Below are 12,469 nucleotides of genomic sequence, written 5' to 3'. Positions count from 1 at the left end.
AGTAGAAAGGTTATCGCAGTGGTGGCTCCTATCTCTCTTCCTCTGGCCATACTGAATTACCGGGGAATGGGAGGGCGGGGAGCTAATAGGTGGCCCCACATGTAGATGCAGAAGTATGATAAAATACATGCTGTGTCTCGCGACTGGCCAATTACAGCACTGTTAGTGACAGGGGCGTGCTTTCATTTAGGCTGAAAGCACGCCCCCTGTTAAAGAGACACTTATAGTAAGTGCCGCTTCTGCTGATTTTTTTAATGGGCTTTCACTGCCCAAAGCTTAGCCCCGCCCCCTGCTTCCAGCCATTTCACATTGATAGCGGGAGGCACTGGAAACACATTACAGAAAGTTTTTTCATAAGTTAAAAAGATTAAAATAATGTAAAGGCTAAAGCAGATAGTTATGACACAGAATATGTGTCATAAATATCTTCTTTACATTATTTTAATCATTAATGACGGGAGGCACTGCCTAACCTGCCTCCCCTGACTGCACGTGCCTGACTTACAAAAAGTTGGGAGGCTCCTGTCACTCGTGGTGAATAGAGTGTGTGTGCATGTGCACAGCATCTATTAATGGGAAGCAGAGGATATGGGGGCATGCCAGCAGCTCACTGAGCTCTGAACATGACCCCACAGTGATGTAAAATGGGTGTATGGCTCACGCGGCGTTCCTGTGAAGCCACACCCTCTTTTCTGTAGGATATGCCCCCTTTTGGCAACCTGGGAGTCTCGCTTCCCCATCTCCTGATGTTGGGAGGTATGTGAATATAGCACTGTAGGCCTACCCAGGGGCCGTCTGGGACCTTTTAGCCTGGCAGGGGGAATGCAAGCAAGTGGCCCTGGCACACTGCAATGTAATAAGGGAGTAACAAAACAACATGTACTGTAAGAGTGGTTTGACTAATGTGGGTCTGATTTAAATTTGTTATGTCACAGAGCTACACTCAATACAACCCATACCAGCTCATTCTGATAAACCAGAGACCTTCCTAATGACATATATAAAACACAGAGCATTCCATTAGCCTATATATAGTACAGGAAGTATTCCAGTAATCAATACATAATGCATAGAGCCAGGGGCGGATCCAGAAAAAAAAATGACAGGGGGGGCACCATGACAGGGGATGGGGAGAATGTCTGTGGTACCAGTTGTATTTGCACGCACCTTCTGCGCGCGTGCTCACAGAAAAGGGGGGTGGACTCACTACAAGGGGCATGGCCTCACAAGATATGCCATCCCCATGAACCACACCTCTCATTATAGTCACACTGGGAGGAATATACAAAAAACAAGGCCATTCCATTTACCTGCTTGCCATGCAGTGGGTCTTTTGTCTCCTAGTCGATGACCAATCCTTCCGGATGACTGTTCCAAGTGATGGCAGCCTGGCTCCTCTCCACAGCCTGTGCATTATAGTCAGTTGTAAAATAAAACAGAGACAGCATAGTTAAAAAGAAACGTCCAGCTCACAGCACTCCCCCTTCAATAACCACAACACCCCCTCCTGCACCAGTCCCTTCAATGTCCACACCACAGCACTCTTACAGCCCCTTCAATATCTTCAGTACAGTACTCCCCTAACCACAACGCCTTCAGTGTTCACAGCACAGCACTCTCCCACCCCGCGGCACCTTCCAAGGTCAAACAGATTTTTTAAGGGGGTTTCCGTATAAGTATATCTATCTATCTATCTATCTATCTATCTATCTATCTATCTATCTATCTATCTATACTGTATATATATATATATATATATATATATATATGCACATATACACACACAGGTTGAGTATCCCATATCCAAATATTCCGAAATACGGAATATTTCGAAATACAGAATTTTTTGAGTGAGAGTGAGATAGAAAAACCTTTGTTTTCTGATGGCTCAATGTACACAAACTTTGTTTAATACACATTGGTGGTCATTCCGAGTTCGCTCGCTAGCCGTTTTTAGCAGCCGTGCAAACGCTATGCTGCCTCCCATTGGGAGTGTATGTTAGCTTAGCAGAAGTGCGAACGAAAGGATCGCAGAGCGGCTACAAAGTTTTTTTGTGCAGTTTTAGAGTAGCTCAATACCTACTCAGCGCTTGCGATCACTTCAGACTATTCAGTTCCTGTTTTGACATCACAAACACGCCCTGCATTCGCCCAGCCACGCCTGCGTTTTTTCTGTCACGCCTGCGTTTTTCCGAACACTCCCTGAAAGCGGTCAGTTGACACCCAGAAACGCCCACTTCATGTCAATCACTCTGCGTCCAGCAGTGCGACTGAATAGCTTCGCTAGACCCTGTGTGAAACTATAGTTCGTTGCAATAGTACATCGCGCGTGTGCATTGCGCCGCATACCGAAAGCAGCTAGCGATCAACTCGGAATGAACACCATAGTTATTAAAGATATTGTATTAAATAACTGTTATGCACACCAGTGCCAGCAGGAATGTACTGGTGTCTGAACGGTGAGGGATGCAAAACAAATGAACTCACAGACAGACTGGGGAATATGACATTACATACACAGAAGGTGATAGGGTAACAAAATAAACACAAAGTGAACAGAGAGCCCAAAGGCTAAGAAACTGGGTGTCTCCCTAGTATTAGGAATGCTCAGATGGAAAGAAGCGAGATGTAGTGATTTAATACGTAGAGAACCCGAAATGCTGTTGCTAAGGGCAACAGCAAAACCCTAAAGGGTTACCAACGGGTGTGGCAGTAAACTCCTTGGTCAGAGATGGAATAATAGACACAAGGAGAGTCTCCACAATCCTAGTCCTCACTTGCAGTGCACTGGTTCAGCTTACTGCCACTAAACTGACACCTGAACACCTTGCACAGTGAGAAAGGATTTTGGCAGGCAAGTCTGAGAATACAGCCGCAAACTTGCTAGGTTCACAGAGTAGCAAAAGAACCCCAGCAGGTTAAACGACTGACTCCAGTCTTACTGCTAGGTCTGGATTGGCAGAGTGTAATACCAAATCCCAAGGCCTATTTGCAGTAAGCAACAAACAAATACAAAGTTTACACAGTACTAGGTAGCTTTCAGGAACTGACTAACCAACAAAGATTCAGCAGCATCTGCCTAACCTGAGAAGAGGGTTTATATAGCAGGTGCTGTCCACGCCCCACTCAGACCTCACAGACTGAGCACAAAAACCAGCACCGGATCCCCTGCCGTGCACAGAGCCTGTAACCACTGCACAGCAAAAGACCCGAACCGGAGTATCAGCTACGCTCAGGTTACTCCGCTAGCACTTGTCTCCCGGTTGCCATGACGACGTGGCAGCGCAGAGCAGGAGACCCTAACAGTACACCCCCTCTGACGAGGGGTCAAAGAACCCCTACCACCGGGTTTATCGGGGAACTGCGAGAAGAAAGAGCGTAACAGTCTGGGGGCATGGAGATCACAACTGCGCACCCACGACCGCTCCTCCGGGCCATACCCCTTCCAGTGCACCAAAAATGACAGCCGACCTCGAACCATCTTGGAGTCAAGAATCCTTTCAACAACAAACTCCCTCTGGCCACGTATCAGAAGAGGGGAAGGTCTTCCACTGGAAGAAGGATTACTAATTGCCCGTTTTAAAAGGGAACAATGAAATGTTTTATTGATACCCAAAGAACGGGGTAGATCTAACTGAAATGCCACCGGATTGATAACCCTAGTGATCTTATAAGGACCGATGAACCAGGGGCCTAACTTATGAGATGGCTGTCTCAACTTCAAATTCTTGGTAGACAACCAGACGAAGTCTCCTAATTTGAAGCTGGTGGGTCTTTTCCGCTTATCAAAAAATTTTGGTCACTATTGACACAGACACAAGGGCTTTCTTCACTTTCCTCCAAATACCTCTAAGGACCGAAACCACAGAGGAACCACCAGACGTGGAGTCCAGGGGGTCAAAAGAATTGGCCTTAGGATGATGCCCATACACACAAAGGAAGGGAGAGATCCCTGTAGCAGAGTGAGCCGCGTTGTTATAGGCAAACTCCGCCATGGACAGATGAGCAACCCAGTCAGTCTGACACTTGGAGACATAACACCTGAGGAACTGCTCCAAGGACTGGTTCACCCTTTCAGTCTGCCCATTAGACTGCGGATGGTAGCCTGACGACAAGCTGACAGAAATCTGGAGATCGGAACAAAATGCCCTCCAGAATTTGGCCACAAACTGGGATCCGCGGTCAGAGACCACATCAAGTGGCAACCCGTGGAGGCGCACAACATGCAGCATAAATAATTCAGACAGGCGTCTGGCCGATGGCAGCCCAACCAATGGAACGAAGTGCGCCATCTTCGAAAACCTGTCAACGACAACCCAGATGGCTGTCATCCCCGAGGATTTGGGCAAGTCCACCACAAAATCCATTGAAATGTGGGTCCATGGCTTAGATGGAATAGAGAGTGGATGTAATGGGCCAACAGGAACCCCTCTAGGAGTCTTATTTCGGGCACAGATGTCACATGCCCGAACCCACTGATCCACATCCCTAGCCACCGAGGGCCACCACACCGCCCTAGATAGCAACTCCCGAGTTCTGGCAATACCCGGGTGACCTGCCGACTTCTTGGCATGGAATTCCAGGAACACTCGCTGTCTTAACCTAGGGGGCACAAACAAAAGACCTACCGGAAGGTCTGGAGGAGCCTGCTCCTGTGCTCTAAGGACTAATGACAAGAGGTCCTGGGTAATGCCCACTTTAATACATGATGGGGACAGAATGGGCAATGGCTCCTCGGTGGTCTCCTGGATTGGAGCAAAACTCAGCGAGAGCGCATCAGCCTTGATGTTTTTTGACCCAGGGCGATATGTTATCAAAAAATTCAAGCGAGCAAAAAACAAAGCCCATCGTGCCTGCCTGGCATTGAGGTGCTTTGCTGACTCTAAATATGCCAAATTCTTATGGTCGGTGAGAATTGAGACCACAAACTTAGCCCCCTCAAGCCAGTGTCTCCACTCCTCGAGTGCATCCTTAATAGCCAACAATTCCCGGTTACCCACGTCATAATTCATCTCGGCAGGCGAAAATTTACGGGAAAAGTAAGCACAGGGATGAAGGCGATTATCAGACACCCCCATCTGAGAGAGCACTGCCCCAATACCCATCTCAGAGGCATCCACCTCCACCACAAAAGGACGCTCTGGATCTGGGTGTCGCAGCACCTTGGCCGAGACAAATGCCCTTTTGAGACGGGCAAAAGCCGCTTTGGCCTCACAAGACCAGTGAGCAACATCCGCCCCTTTCTTAGTGAGTGCCACCAAGGGCGCCACTATAGACGAAAATCCAGCGATAAATCGTCTATAAAAATTCGCAAAGCCCAGAAAACGCTGAAGCGCCTTCAAACTAGTGGGCTGCACCCAATCCAGGACTGCCTGTACCTTGGAACCCTCCATTTGGAAACCTTCTGGGGAGATAATATATCCTAGAAATGCGATTTGCTGAACTTCAAATTCGCACTTCTCCAGCTTCGCCCCAAGCCGGTGGTCTCTGAGTTTCTGGAGGACTAAGCGTACATGCTTCCGATGTTCCTCCAGGGAATGGGAGAAGATTAGGATGTCATCTAAGTATACAACTAAGAATCTATCCAAATATTCCCTGAGCACATCGTTCATGAAGTCCTGGAAGACTGCCGGGGCATTACAGAGCCCAAAAGGCATCACCAAATATTCATAATGCCCTGAGTGGGTATTAAAGGCAGTCTTCCATTCATCCCCCTCTCTTATTCGGATTAGATTATACGCACCGCGTAGGTCAATCTTAGAAAAAATGGTGGCAGTACGAAGCTGGTCAAACAAGACCGAAATGAGAGGCAGTGGGTATGAGTTTTTAATCGTGATACGGTTCAATTCCCTGAAGTCGATGCAGGGTCGCAACGAACCGTCCTTTTTACCCATGAAGAAGAACCCCGACCCAACTGGAGACTGTGAAGGTCTGATAAATCCCTTAGCCAAGTTCTCCTGAATGTACTCTGCCATAGCCTGAGTCTCAGGACGTGACAGGGAGTACAACCTGCTCTTGGGAAGCTTAGCATTCGGCAACAAATCAATGGCACAGTCATAGGGGCGATGGGGAGGTAGTACCTCTGCAACTCTTTTGGAGAACACGTCCGCAAAATCTGCATAACATCCTGGCAATCCTGGCAAACTTAGCTGCGAAAGCCTGACTGGAAGGCTCAAGCAACTCCTGAAACAATCAGTACCCCAACTAAGAATCTCCCCAGAGACCCAGTCAAATTGAGGATTGTGGGCCCTTAACCAGGGTAACCCCAACACCAATGGGGCAAAAGTACAGACAGTCACATAAAAGGACAATTTTTCAGAGTGTGTGGCTCCAATAAACAAAGAAATCTGGCTGGTGCAAGAGGTAATTTTACCCTGGGATAATGGTTCCCCGTTTAACCCACAAATCTCAATTTCCGATGCCAAGGGTACTAAGGGAACAGAGTGTTTCAGGGCGAATTGGCGGTCCATAAAAACCCTGTCGGCCCCACTGTCCACAAAGGCCTCAGTCTTGACAGTTTGACCGAGGATCTTCAAGGTCACCGGAATGATAAAAGTCTTCTTGGGAAATTCTGACTTCTGGCCTGACAGGATATTTCCCATCACCCTCAGGCCCTGAAGTTTTCCGGCTTTTCTGGGCATGATACTACCACATGACCTTTATTCCCACAGTACAAACATAACCCCTGCTGTCTCCTCCGCGTCTTCTCACGCGAGGAGAGGCGGGTAGCCCCAATCTGCATAGGCTCCTCTGAAAATTCCTCAGAGTCTGAGGTTCCCTTGGGAAAGAAGGAAACCTCGGTCTCCCTTTCAAGCCTGCGCTCTCTCAGCCGTCTATCCACCCGAATGGATAACTGCATGAGCTGATCCAAGCTATCAGGCAAGGGATATTGTACCAGTTGGTCTTTTAACTGGTTAGAAAGACCTCTTCGGTACTGGTGTCTCAGAGCTGGGTCATTCCACTGGGTATCATGGGCCAACCTCCGAAATTCCGTACAATAAACCTCAACTGGCCTTCGCCCTTGCTTAAGGATCGAAATCTGAGCCTCGGCTGAGGCCGTCTTGTCAGGGTCATCATACAACATGCCCAGTGCCGTAAAAAAAGCATCAACACTTTTAAGCGACGGACAGTCAGGCTGCAACCCATATGCCCAGACCTGTGGGTCTCCTTGTAGCAAGGAAATCACTATGCCCACCCGCTGAATCTCCGACCCAGAAGACTGAGGCCTAAGCTGGAAATATAGCTTGCAGCTCTCCTTGAAACAAAAGAACTGCGAGCGATCGCCAGAAAAACGATCCGGGAGATTTACTTTCGGCTCCTTAACCCCTGAAGGTACTGCTGCTGCGGGAGCTCCGCCAGCGGCTTGTGAGGTGTGCATTTTAATGGACAAATCATTAAATTGTCGAGTCAGGACCTGCACCTGATCGACCACCTGTTGCAAAGTATTTTGAGGGGTATGCTCCATATTCCCACAAAATTTCAACAGGAGTATTGGGCTGCTGAATATGTTATGCACACCAGTGCCAGCAGGAATGTACTGGTGTCTGAACGGTGAGGGATGCAAAACAAATGAACTCACAGACAGACTGGGGAATATGACATTACATACACAGAAGGTGATAGGGTAACAAAATAAACACAAAGTGAACAGAGAGCCCAAAGACTAAGAAACTGGGTGTCTCCCTAGTATTAGGAATGCTCAGATGGAAAGAAGCGAGATGTAGTGATTTAATACGTAGAGAACCCGAAATGCTGTTGCTAAGGGCAACAGCAAAACCCTAAAGGGTTACCAACGCGTGTGGCAGTAAACTCCTTGGTCAGAGATGGAATAATAGACACAAGGAGAGTCTCCACAATCCTAGTCCTCACTTGCAGTGCACTGGTTCAGCTTACTGCCACTAAACTGACACCTGAACACCTTGCACAGTGAGAAAGGATTTTGGCAGGCAAGTCTGAGAATACAGCCGCAAACTTGCTAGGTTCACAGAGTAGCAAAAGAACCCCAGCAGGTTAAACGACTGACTCCAGTCTTACTGCTAGGTCTGGATTGGCAGAGTGTAATACCAAATCCCAAGGCCTATTTGCAGTAAGCAACAAACAAATACAAAGTTTACACAGTACTAGCTAGCTTTCAGGAACTGACTAACCAACAAAGATTCAGCAGCATCTGCCTAACCTGAGAAGAGGGTTTATATAGCAGGTGCTGTCCACGCCCCACTCAGACCTCACAGACTGTGAGCACAAAAACCAGCACCGGATCACCTGCCGTGCACAGAGCCTGTAACCACTGCACAGCAAAAGACCCGAACCGGAGTATCAGCTACGCTCAGGTTACTCCGCTAGCACTTGTCTCCCGGTTGCCATGACGATGTGGCAGCACAGAGCAGGAGACCCTAACAATAACCTTCAGGGACCCCCTACTTAGTACAGCTTCTCTGCTCACCATTCAACCCCTCCTAAGCAGCACAGCAGCCTAGCTTCCAGCTACTTCTCCCTCCAATAGACAGTCACACACAGCTCCTCGGTTCTCCCTCCCCAGCAGCACCCGGCCTCTGTCCTCGCCACTTGAGAGAGACTCCCCACCTCACTCACAAGCAGGCTTTTGACTTCCTGGGCCTTCTACCCTTACCCAGCAACACAGCATGCCGCTCACAAGACACACTGACCATAGAAAGCAGGGCCAGCCAGGCTTGGCTGGGCGTCCTAGTGGTGTCTGCCCTGGCTGGGAGGAGGAGTACGTTGTCCCGGACCCCGGCGGCACGTTGTTCCTCAGCGAGTGATGTCCCGGATTCGGACCCTCAGCGGCGGTGCACAGCGGAGTGATGTCCGGACCCTCAGCGGTGGTGCGATGTACAGACCCTGGCGGCGGTGCACTCTGTAACTTGGTGGGTGCGCTGTCCATCAGCGGCGGCACTGAGATGCTCCTGCTCGGCTCCTCTTCGCTGGCTGTACTCCGAGTCCTGTCACATGTCTCCAGGGAGCCAATCACTGGCCTGGCAAGGTGGAGCAGCTGACAGGGGGGAGGGATACCAGTGGCTCTGACTGACATCCAGCAGCGGCAGCAGCCTCATAATTGTGTCGGGTGGGAGGGCAGCCATTATTTAACTGCATGATTTTAAAAACACCTAAACGACAGGGGGGGCACTTGCCTTGGTGCCCTCCCCTAAATCCGCCACTGCATAGAGCATTCTAGTGACTTATACAAAATACAGGGACTACTCTAGTGATCTATAGGCGTAATTCAGACCTGATTGCTAGGCTGCATTTTCGTACAGCGGGCGATCAGGTCTAAACTGGGCATGCGTATGCACCGCAATGCGCAGGCATGTCACACGGGTGCAAAGTGGATCACCACTCAGCGATGGGTTTGTGCGAAGGATTCATTTGCACGGGCGATCGCAAGGAGATTGACAGGAAGAAGGCATTTGTGGGTGGTAACTGACCGTTTTCTGGGAGTGTTTGGAAAAATGGAGGCGTGTTCAAGCATTTGCAGTGAGGGTTCCTGACGTCAATTCCGGTCCCGGGCAGCCTGAAGTGTTCGCAGCGGCTGAGTAAAGGGCCCTATACACTACAACGATATGTCTGAGGCTGAAGCTGGAGGCGATTTCCCTTCAACTCTCCTGGGAGCTTCCCAGGAGTGGTTTCATATGATTCCATATGATTTGGTACATTTTGCATGCGATCTAACTTATGCGATCCCAGCCATGCCTGCAGGAACCGACATATCACGAGTGCAGCACTAATGATCTAGGGGAGCCGATCCAACCCTCACGGGAACGAGCATCGGATCGGAAACGCATCCAAAATACCCGATTTCACCCGATATATCGGCCTGAATGCCCGAAATTGGGTGAAATCGGGCATTATCGTTCTAGTGTATGGGGCCCTTTAGTCCTGGGCTACTCAGAGAATGCACAAAGTCTGTTTGTACAGCTCTGCTAAACGTGTTCGCAGAGCCGGGCATAGGCAAGCTAGGCAATTGCCCAGGGCATTTGATTTGCTTAGGGGCATCAGCAGCTTCTGCTGATTTAAGTGATATGTGGCATGCCCAGTGGCGTAACTAGAAATTTTTCTCCCCCAAGCCAAAAAATGATTTGGCGTCATGCTCGTTGCCAGGGGTTTCATGCACTGGGTGTCATGCTCGTTGCTAGGGGGTAGTGCTTGTTGCTAGGGCTGTGCTCCCAGTGCCACATATGTCCCCAGTGGCAGATATTACCCCACGGTGCCAGGTACTCACATGACCCCAGTGCACAATATAGCCCCCCCCCCTATGTGCCAGGTACACATATACCCCCCCAGTGCCACATATGCCCTCAGTGCCAGATATTCCCCCTCAGTGCCACATATGCCCCCAGTGCCAGATATTCCGCCCCAGTGCAGGGCCGGATTAAGGCTTCAGGGGGCCTGGGGTACTTTAGACAAGAGGGGCCCCAGAGGACTAAATATAGTGTATATAAGAAGGGGATGTACCTTACATGTGTGTGCGCGTATATATATATATATATATATATATATATAGGATAGATAAAAGTATAAGAAGACAGCTGTTAGAGGCAGTAACAACATATAGCACATATTATTCAACAGAAACTTAGCGTATGTATACACTGTAAAAACAATATGATATCACACTGTAGTGCTCAGCTAGACTCAGAGGATTGGACGTTGTGGCTAGTCTGCGAGGCACAGGGTCACCGCAAACCTGTCACACAGTAGGTGGTGATAGTATTATGTGGAGGCATGATCTGCTTGCGTCTAGGGATAGGCAAGCTGATGGTTACAACAGTGCAGGATTGTATAATCTGCCTGTCACAAAATGAAGTATATCAACTAATCCTAAACCCTATAGTACTACAAGAAGAAAACTGTTAACATACACACACAGTATACCTACATCCACACAGCATACATCCACACAAAACATCCACACACATACAGTACATACATACACACACACACACACACACACACACACACACACACACACACACACACACACACACACCATACCTACATAAACACACATAGGATGCATACAGTACATACACACACACACACGCACACACACACACACACACACACACACACACACACTACACACCTACCTACACACACACACACACACACACACACACACACTACACACCTACCTACACACACACACACACACACACACACACACACACACACACACACACACACACACACACACACACACACACACCATACCTACATAAACACACAGCATGCATACAGTACACACACACACAGTCACACACACACACAATCAGCATGCATACACACCTACAAACACACACACACACACACTACATACCTACAAATAAACAGCATATCTACAGAAACACACACACACAGCACTAACCAATTTAAGAGAGGAGAAGGAGATTCTGACTGAGTTCGTTTACGCACAGGAGCTGCTGCTGCTGCACATGCTCAGCAGCTCCTTCCACTGTGACTCATGTGTCCAGTACAGAGAGCTCTGCTGATCAGAGCTCTCTGTGAGGAGAGTTCTCTGTAGTTCGTTAGTGCCTGTGGGTGGTCCCGCCGGGTGCAGAGACGGAGATAAGGCTGTCTCCGTCTCTGAAACAGTTTGCTGAACTTAATAAAAAAAAACAAAAACAAAAAACATGCAAAACTGCCAGTGCTTCACGGCAGGCACGGGGGGCCCTTAAATTTGGGGGGCCCAGGGTAATGTGTCCCCTGGGCTCCCCCCTTAATCCGGCTCTGCCCCAGTGCCACATATGCCCCCAGTGCCAGATATTCCCCCCCAGTGCCACATATGCCCCTAGTGCCAGATATTCCCCCACAGTGCCACATATGCCCCCAGTGCCAGATATTCCCCCACAGTGCCACATATGCTCCCAGTGCCAGATATTCACCCACAGTGCCACATATGCTCCCAGTGCCAGATTTCCCCCCCCCCCAGTGCCACATATGCTCCCAGTGCCAGATTTCCCCCCCCCCCCAGTGCCACATATGCCCCCAGTGCCAGATATTCCCCCCCAGTGCCATATATGCTCCCTCCGTGCGTGCCCCCCCTCCCCCGCCGCCACTCCCCCGCTGGTTTGTGTTGGAGGGACACGGAGGGCACAGCGCGCGCCTCTCCTGTGTCCCTCCTGCATCTCCGGCGGCCACGGGTCTAATAGAGGAAGTGCCGGTTCGTGAGCTAATCAGAGCTCACGAATGGTACTTCATTTATTAGACCCGCGGCCGCTGGAGATGCAGGAGGGGACACAGGAGAGGCGCGCGCTGTGCCCTCCGTGTCCCTCCTTCACAGCAGGGAGGGTTAGTATGAGCAGATTGACATGCGGACGCTCGTCCGCATGTCAATCTGCGCTAAATCAGTGGCGCCCCCGCAGCCCCTCGCCCCCAAGCCACCGCGAGGGCTGCGGGGGCAGTAGTTACGCCACTGGGCATGCCTATATTCTGTGTGTAGCATTTCATATGC

At 49.6% G+C, this 12,469-nt stretch overlaps 1 long non-coding RNA gene across 2 annotated transcripts in view; it reads right to left on the bottom strand.

Annotated features, from left to right (window-relative positions):
• LOC134969139 (uncharacterized) overlaps nt 1-11,476 on the bottom strand; it is a 226,552-nt gene extending 215,076 nt beyond the window's left edge. For both annotated transcript variants that reach the window (XR_010189410.1, XR_010189409.1), the window contains exons 1-2: nt 11,384-11,476; nt 1,311-1,406 (exon numbers count right to left, since the gene is read on the bottom strand). This is a non-coding gene — a long non-coding RNA (uncharacterized LOC134969139). The remainder of the gene's footprint in view (nt 1-1,310; nt 1,407-11,383) is intronic.
• Between the last annotated feature and the right edge of the window lie 993 nt (nt 11,477-12,469).

The sequence above is a fragment of the Pseudophryne corroboree genome, chromosome 11, assembly GCF_028390025.1.
Source record: "Pseudophryne corroboree isolate aPseCor3 chromosome 11, aPseCor3.hap2, whole genome shotgun sequence".
In the NCBI taxonomy this organism is placed as follows: Eukaryota; Metazoa; Chordata; class Amphibia; order Anura; family Myobatrachidae; genus Pseudophryne; species Pseudophryne corroboree.
The sequence above is the reverse complement of the archived record's forward strand: the minus strand, read 5'-3'. Positions and strand labels throughout refer to the sequence as shown.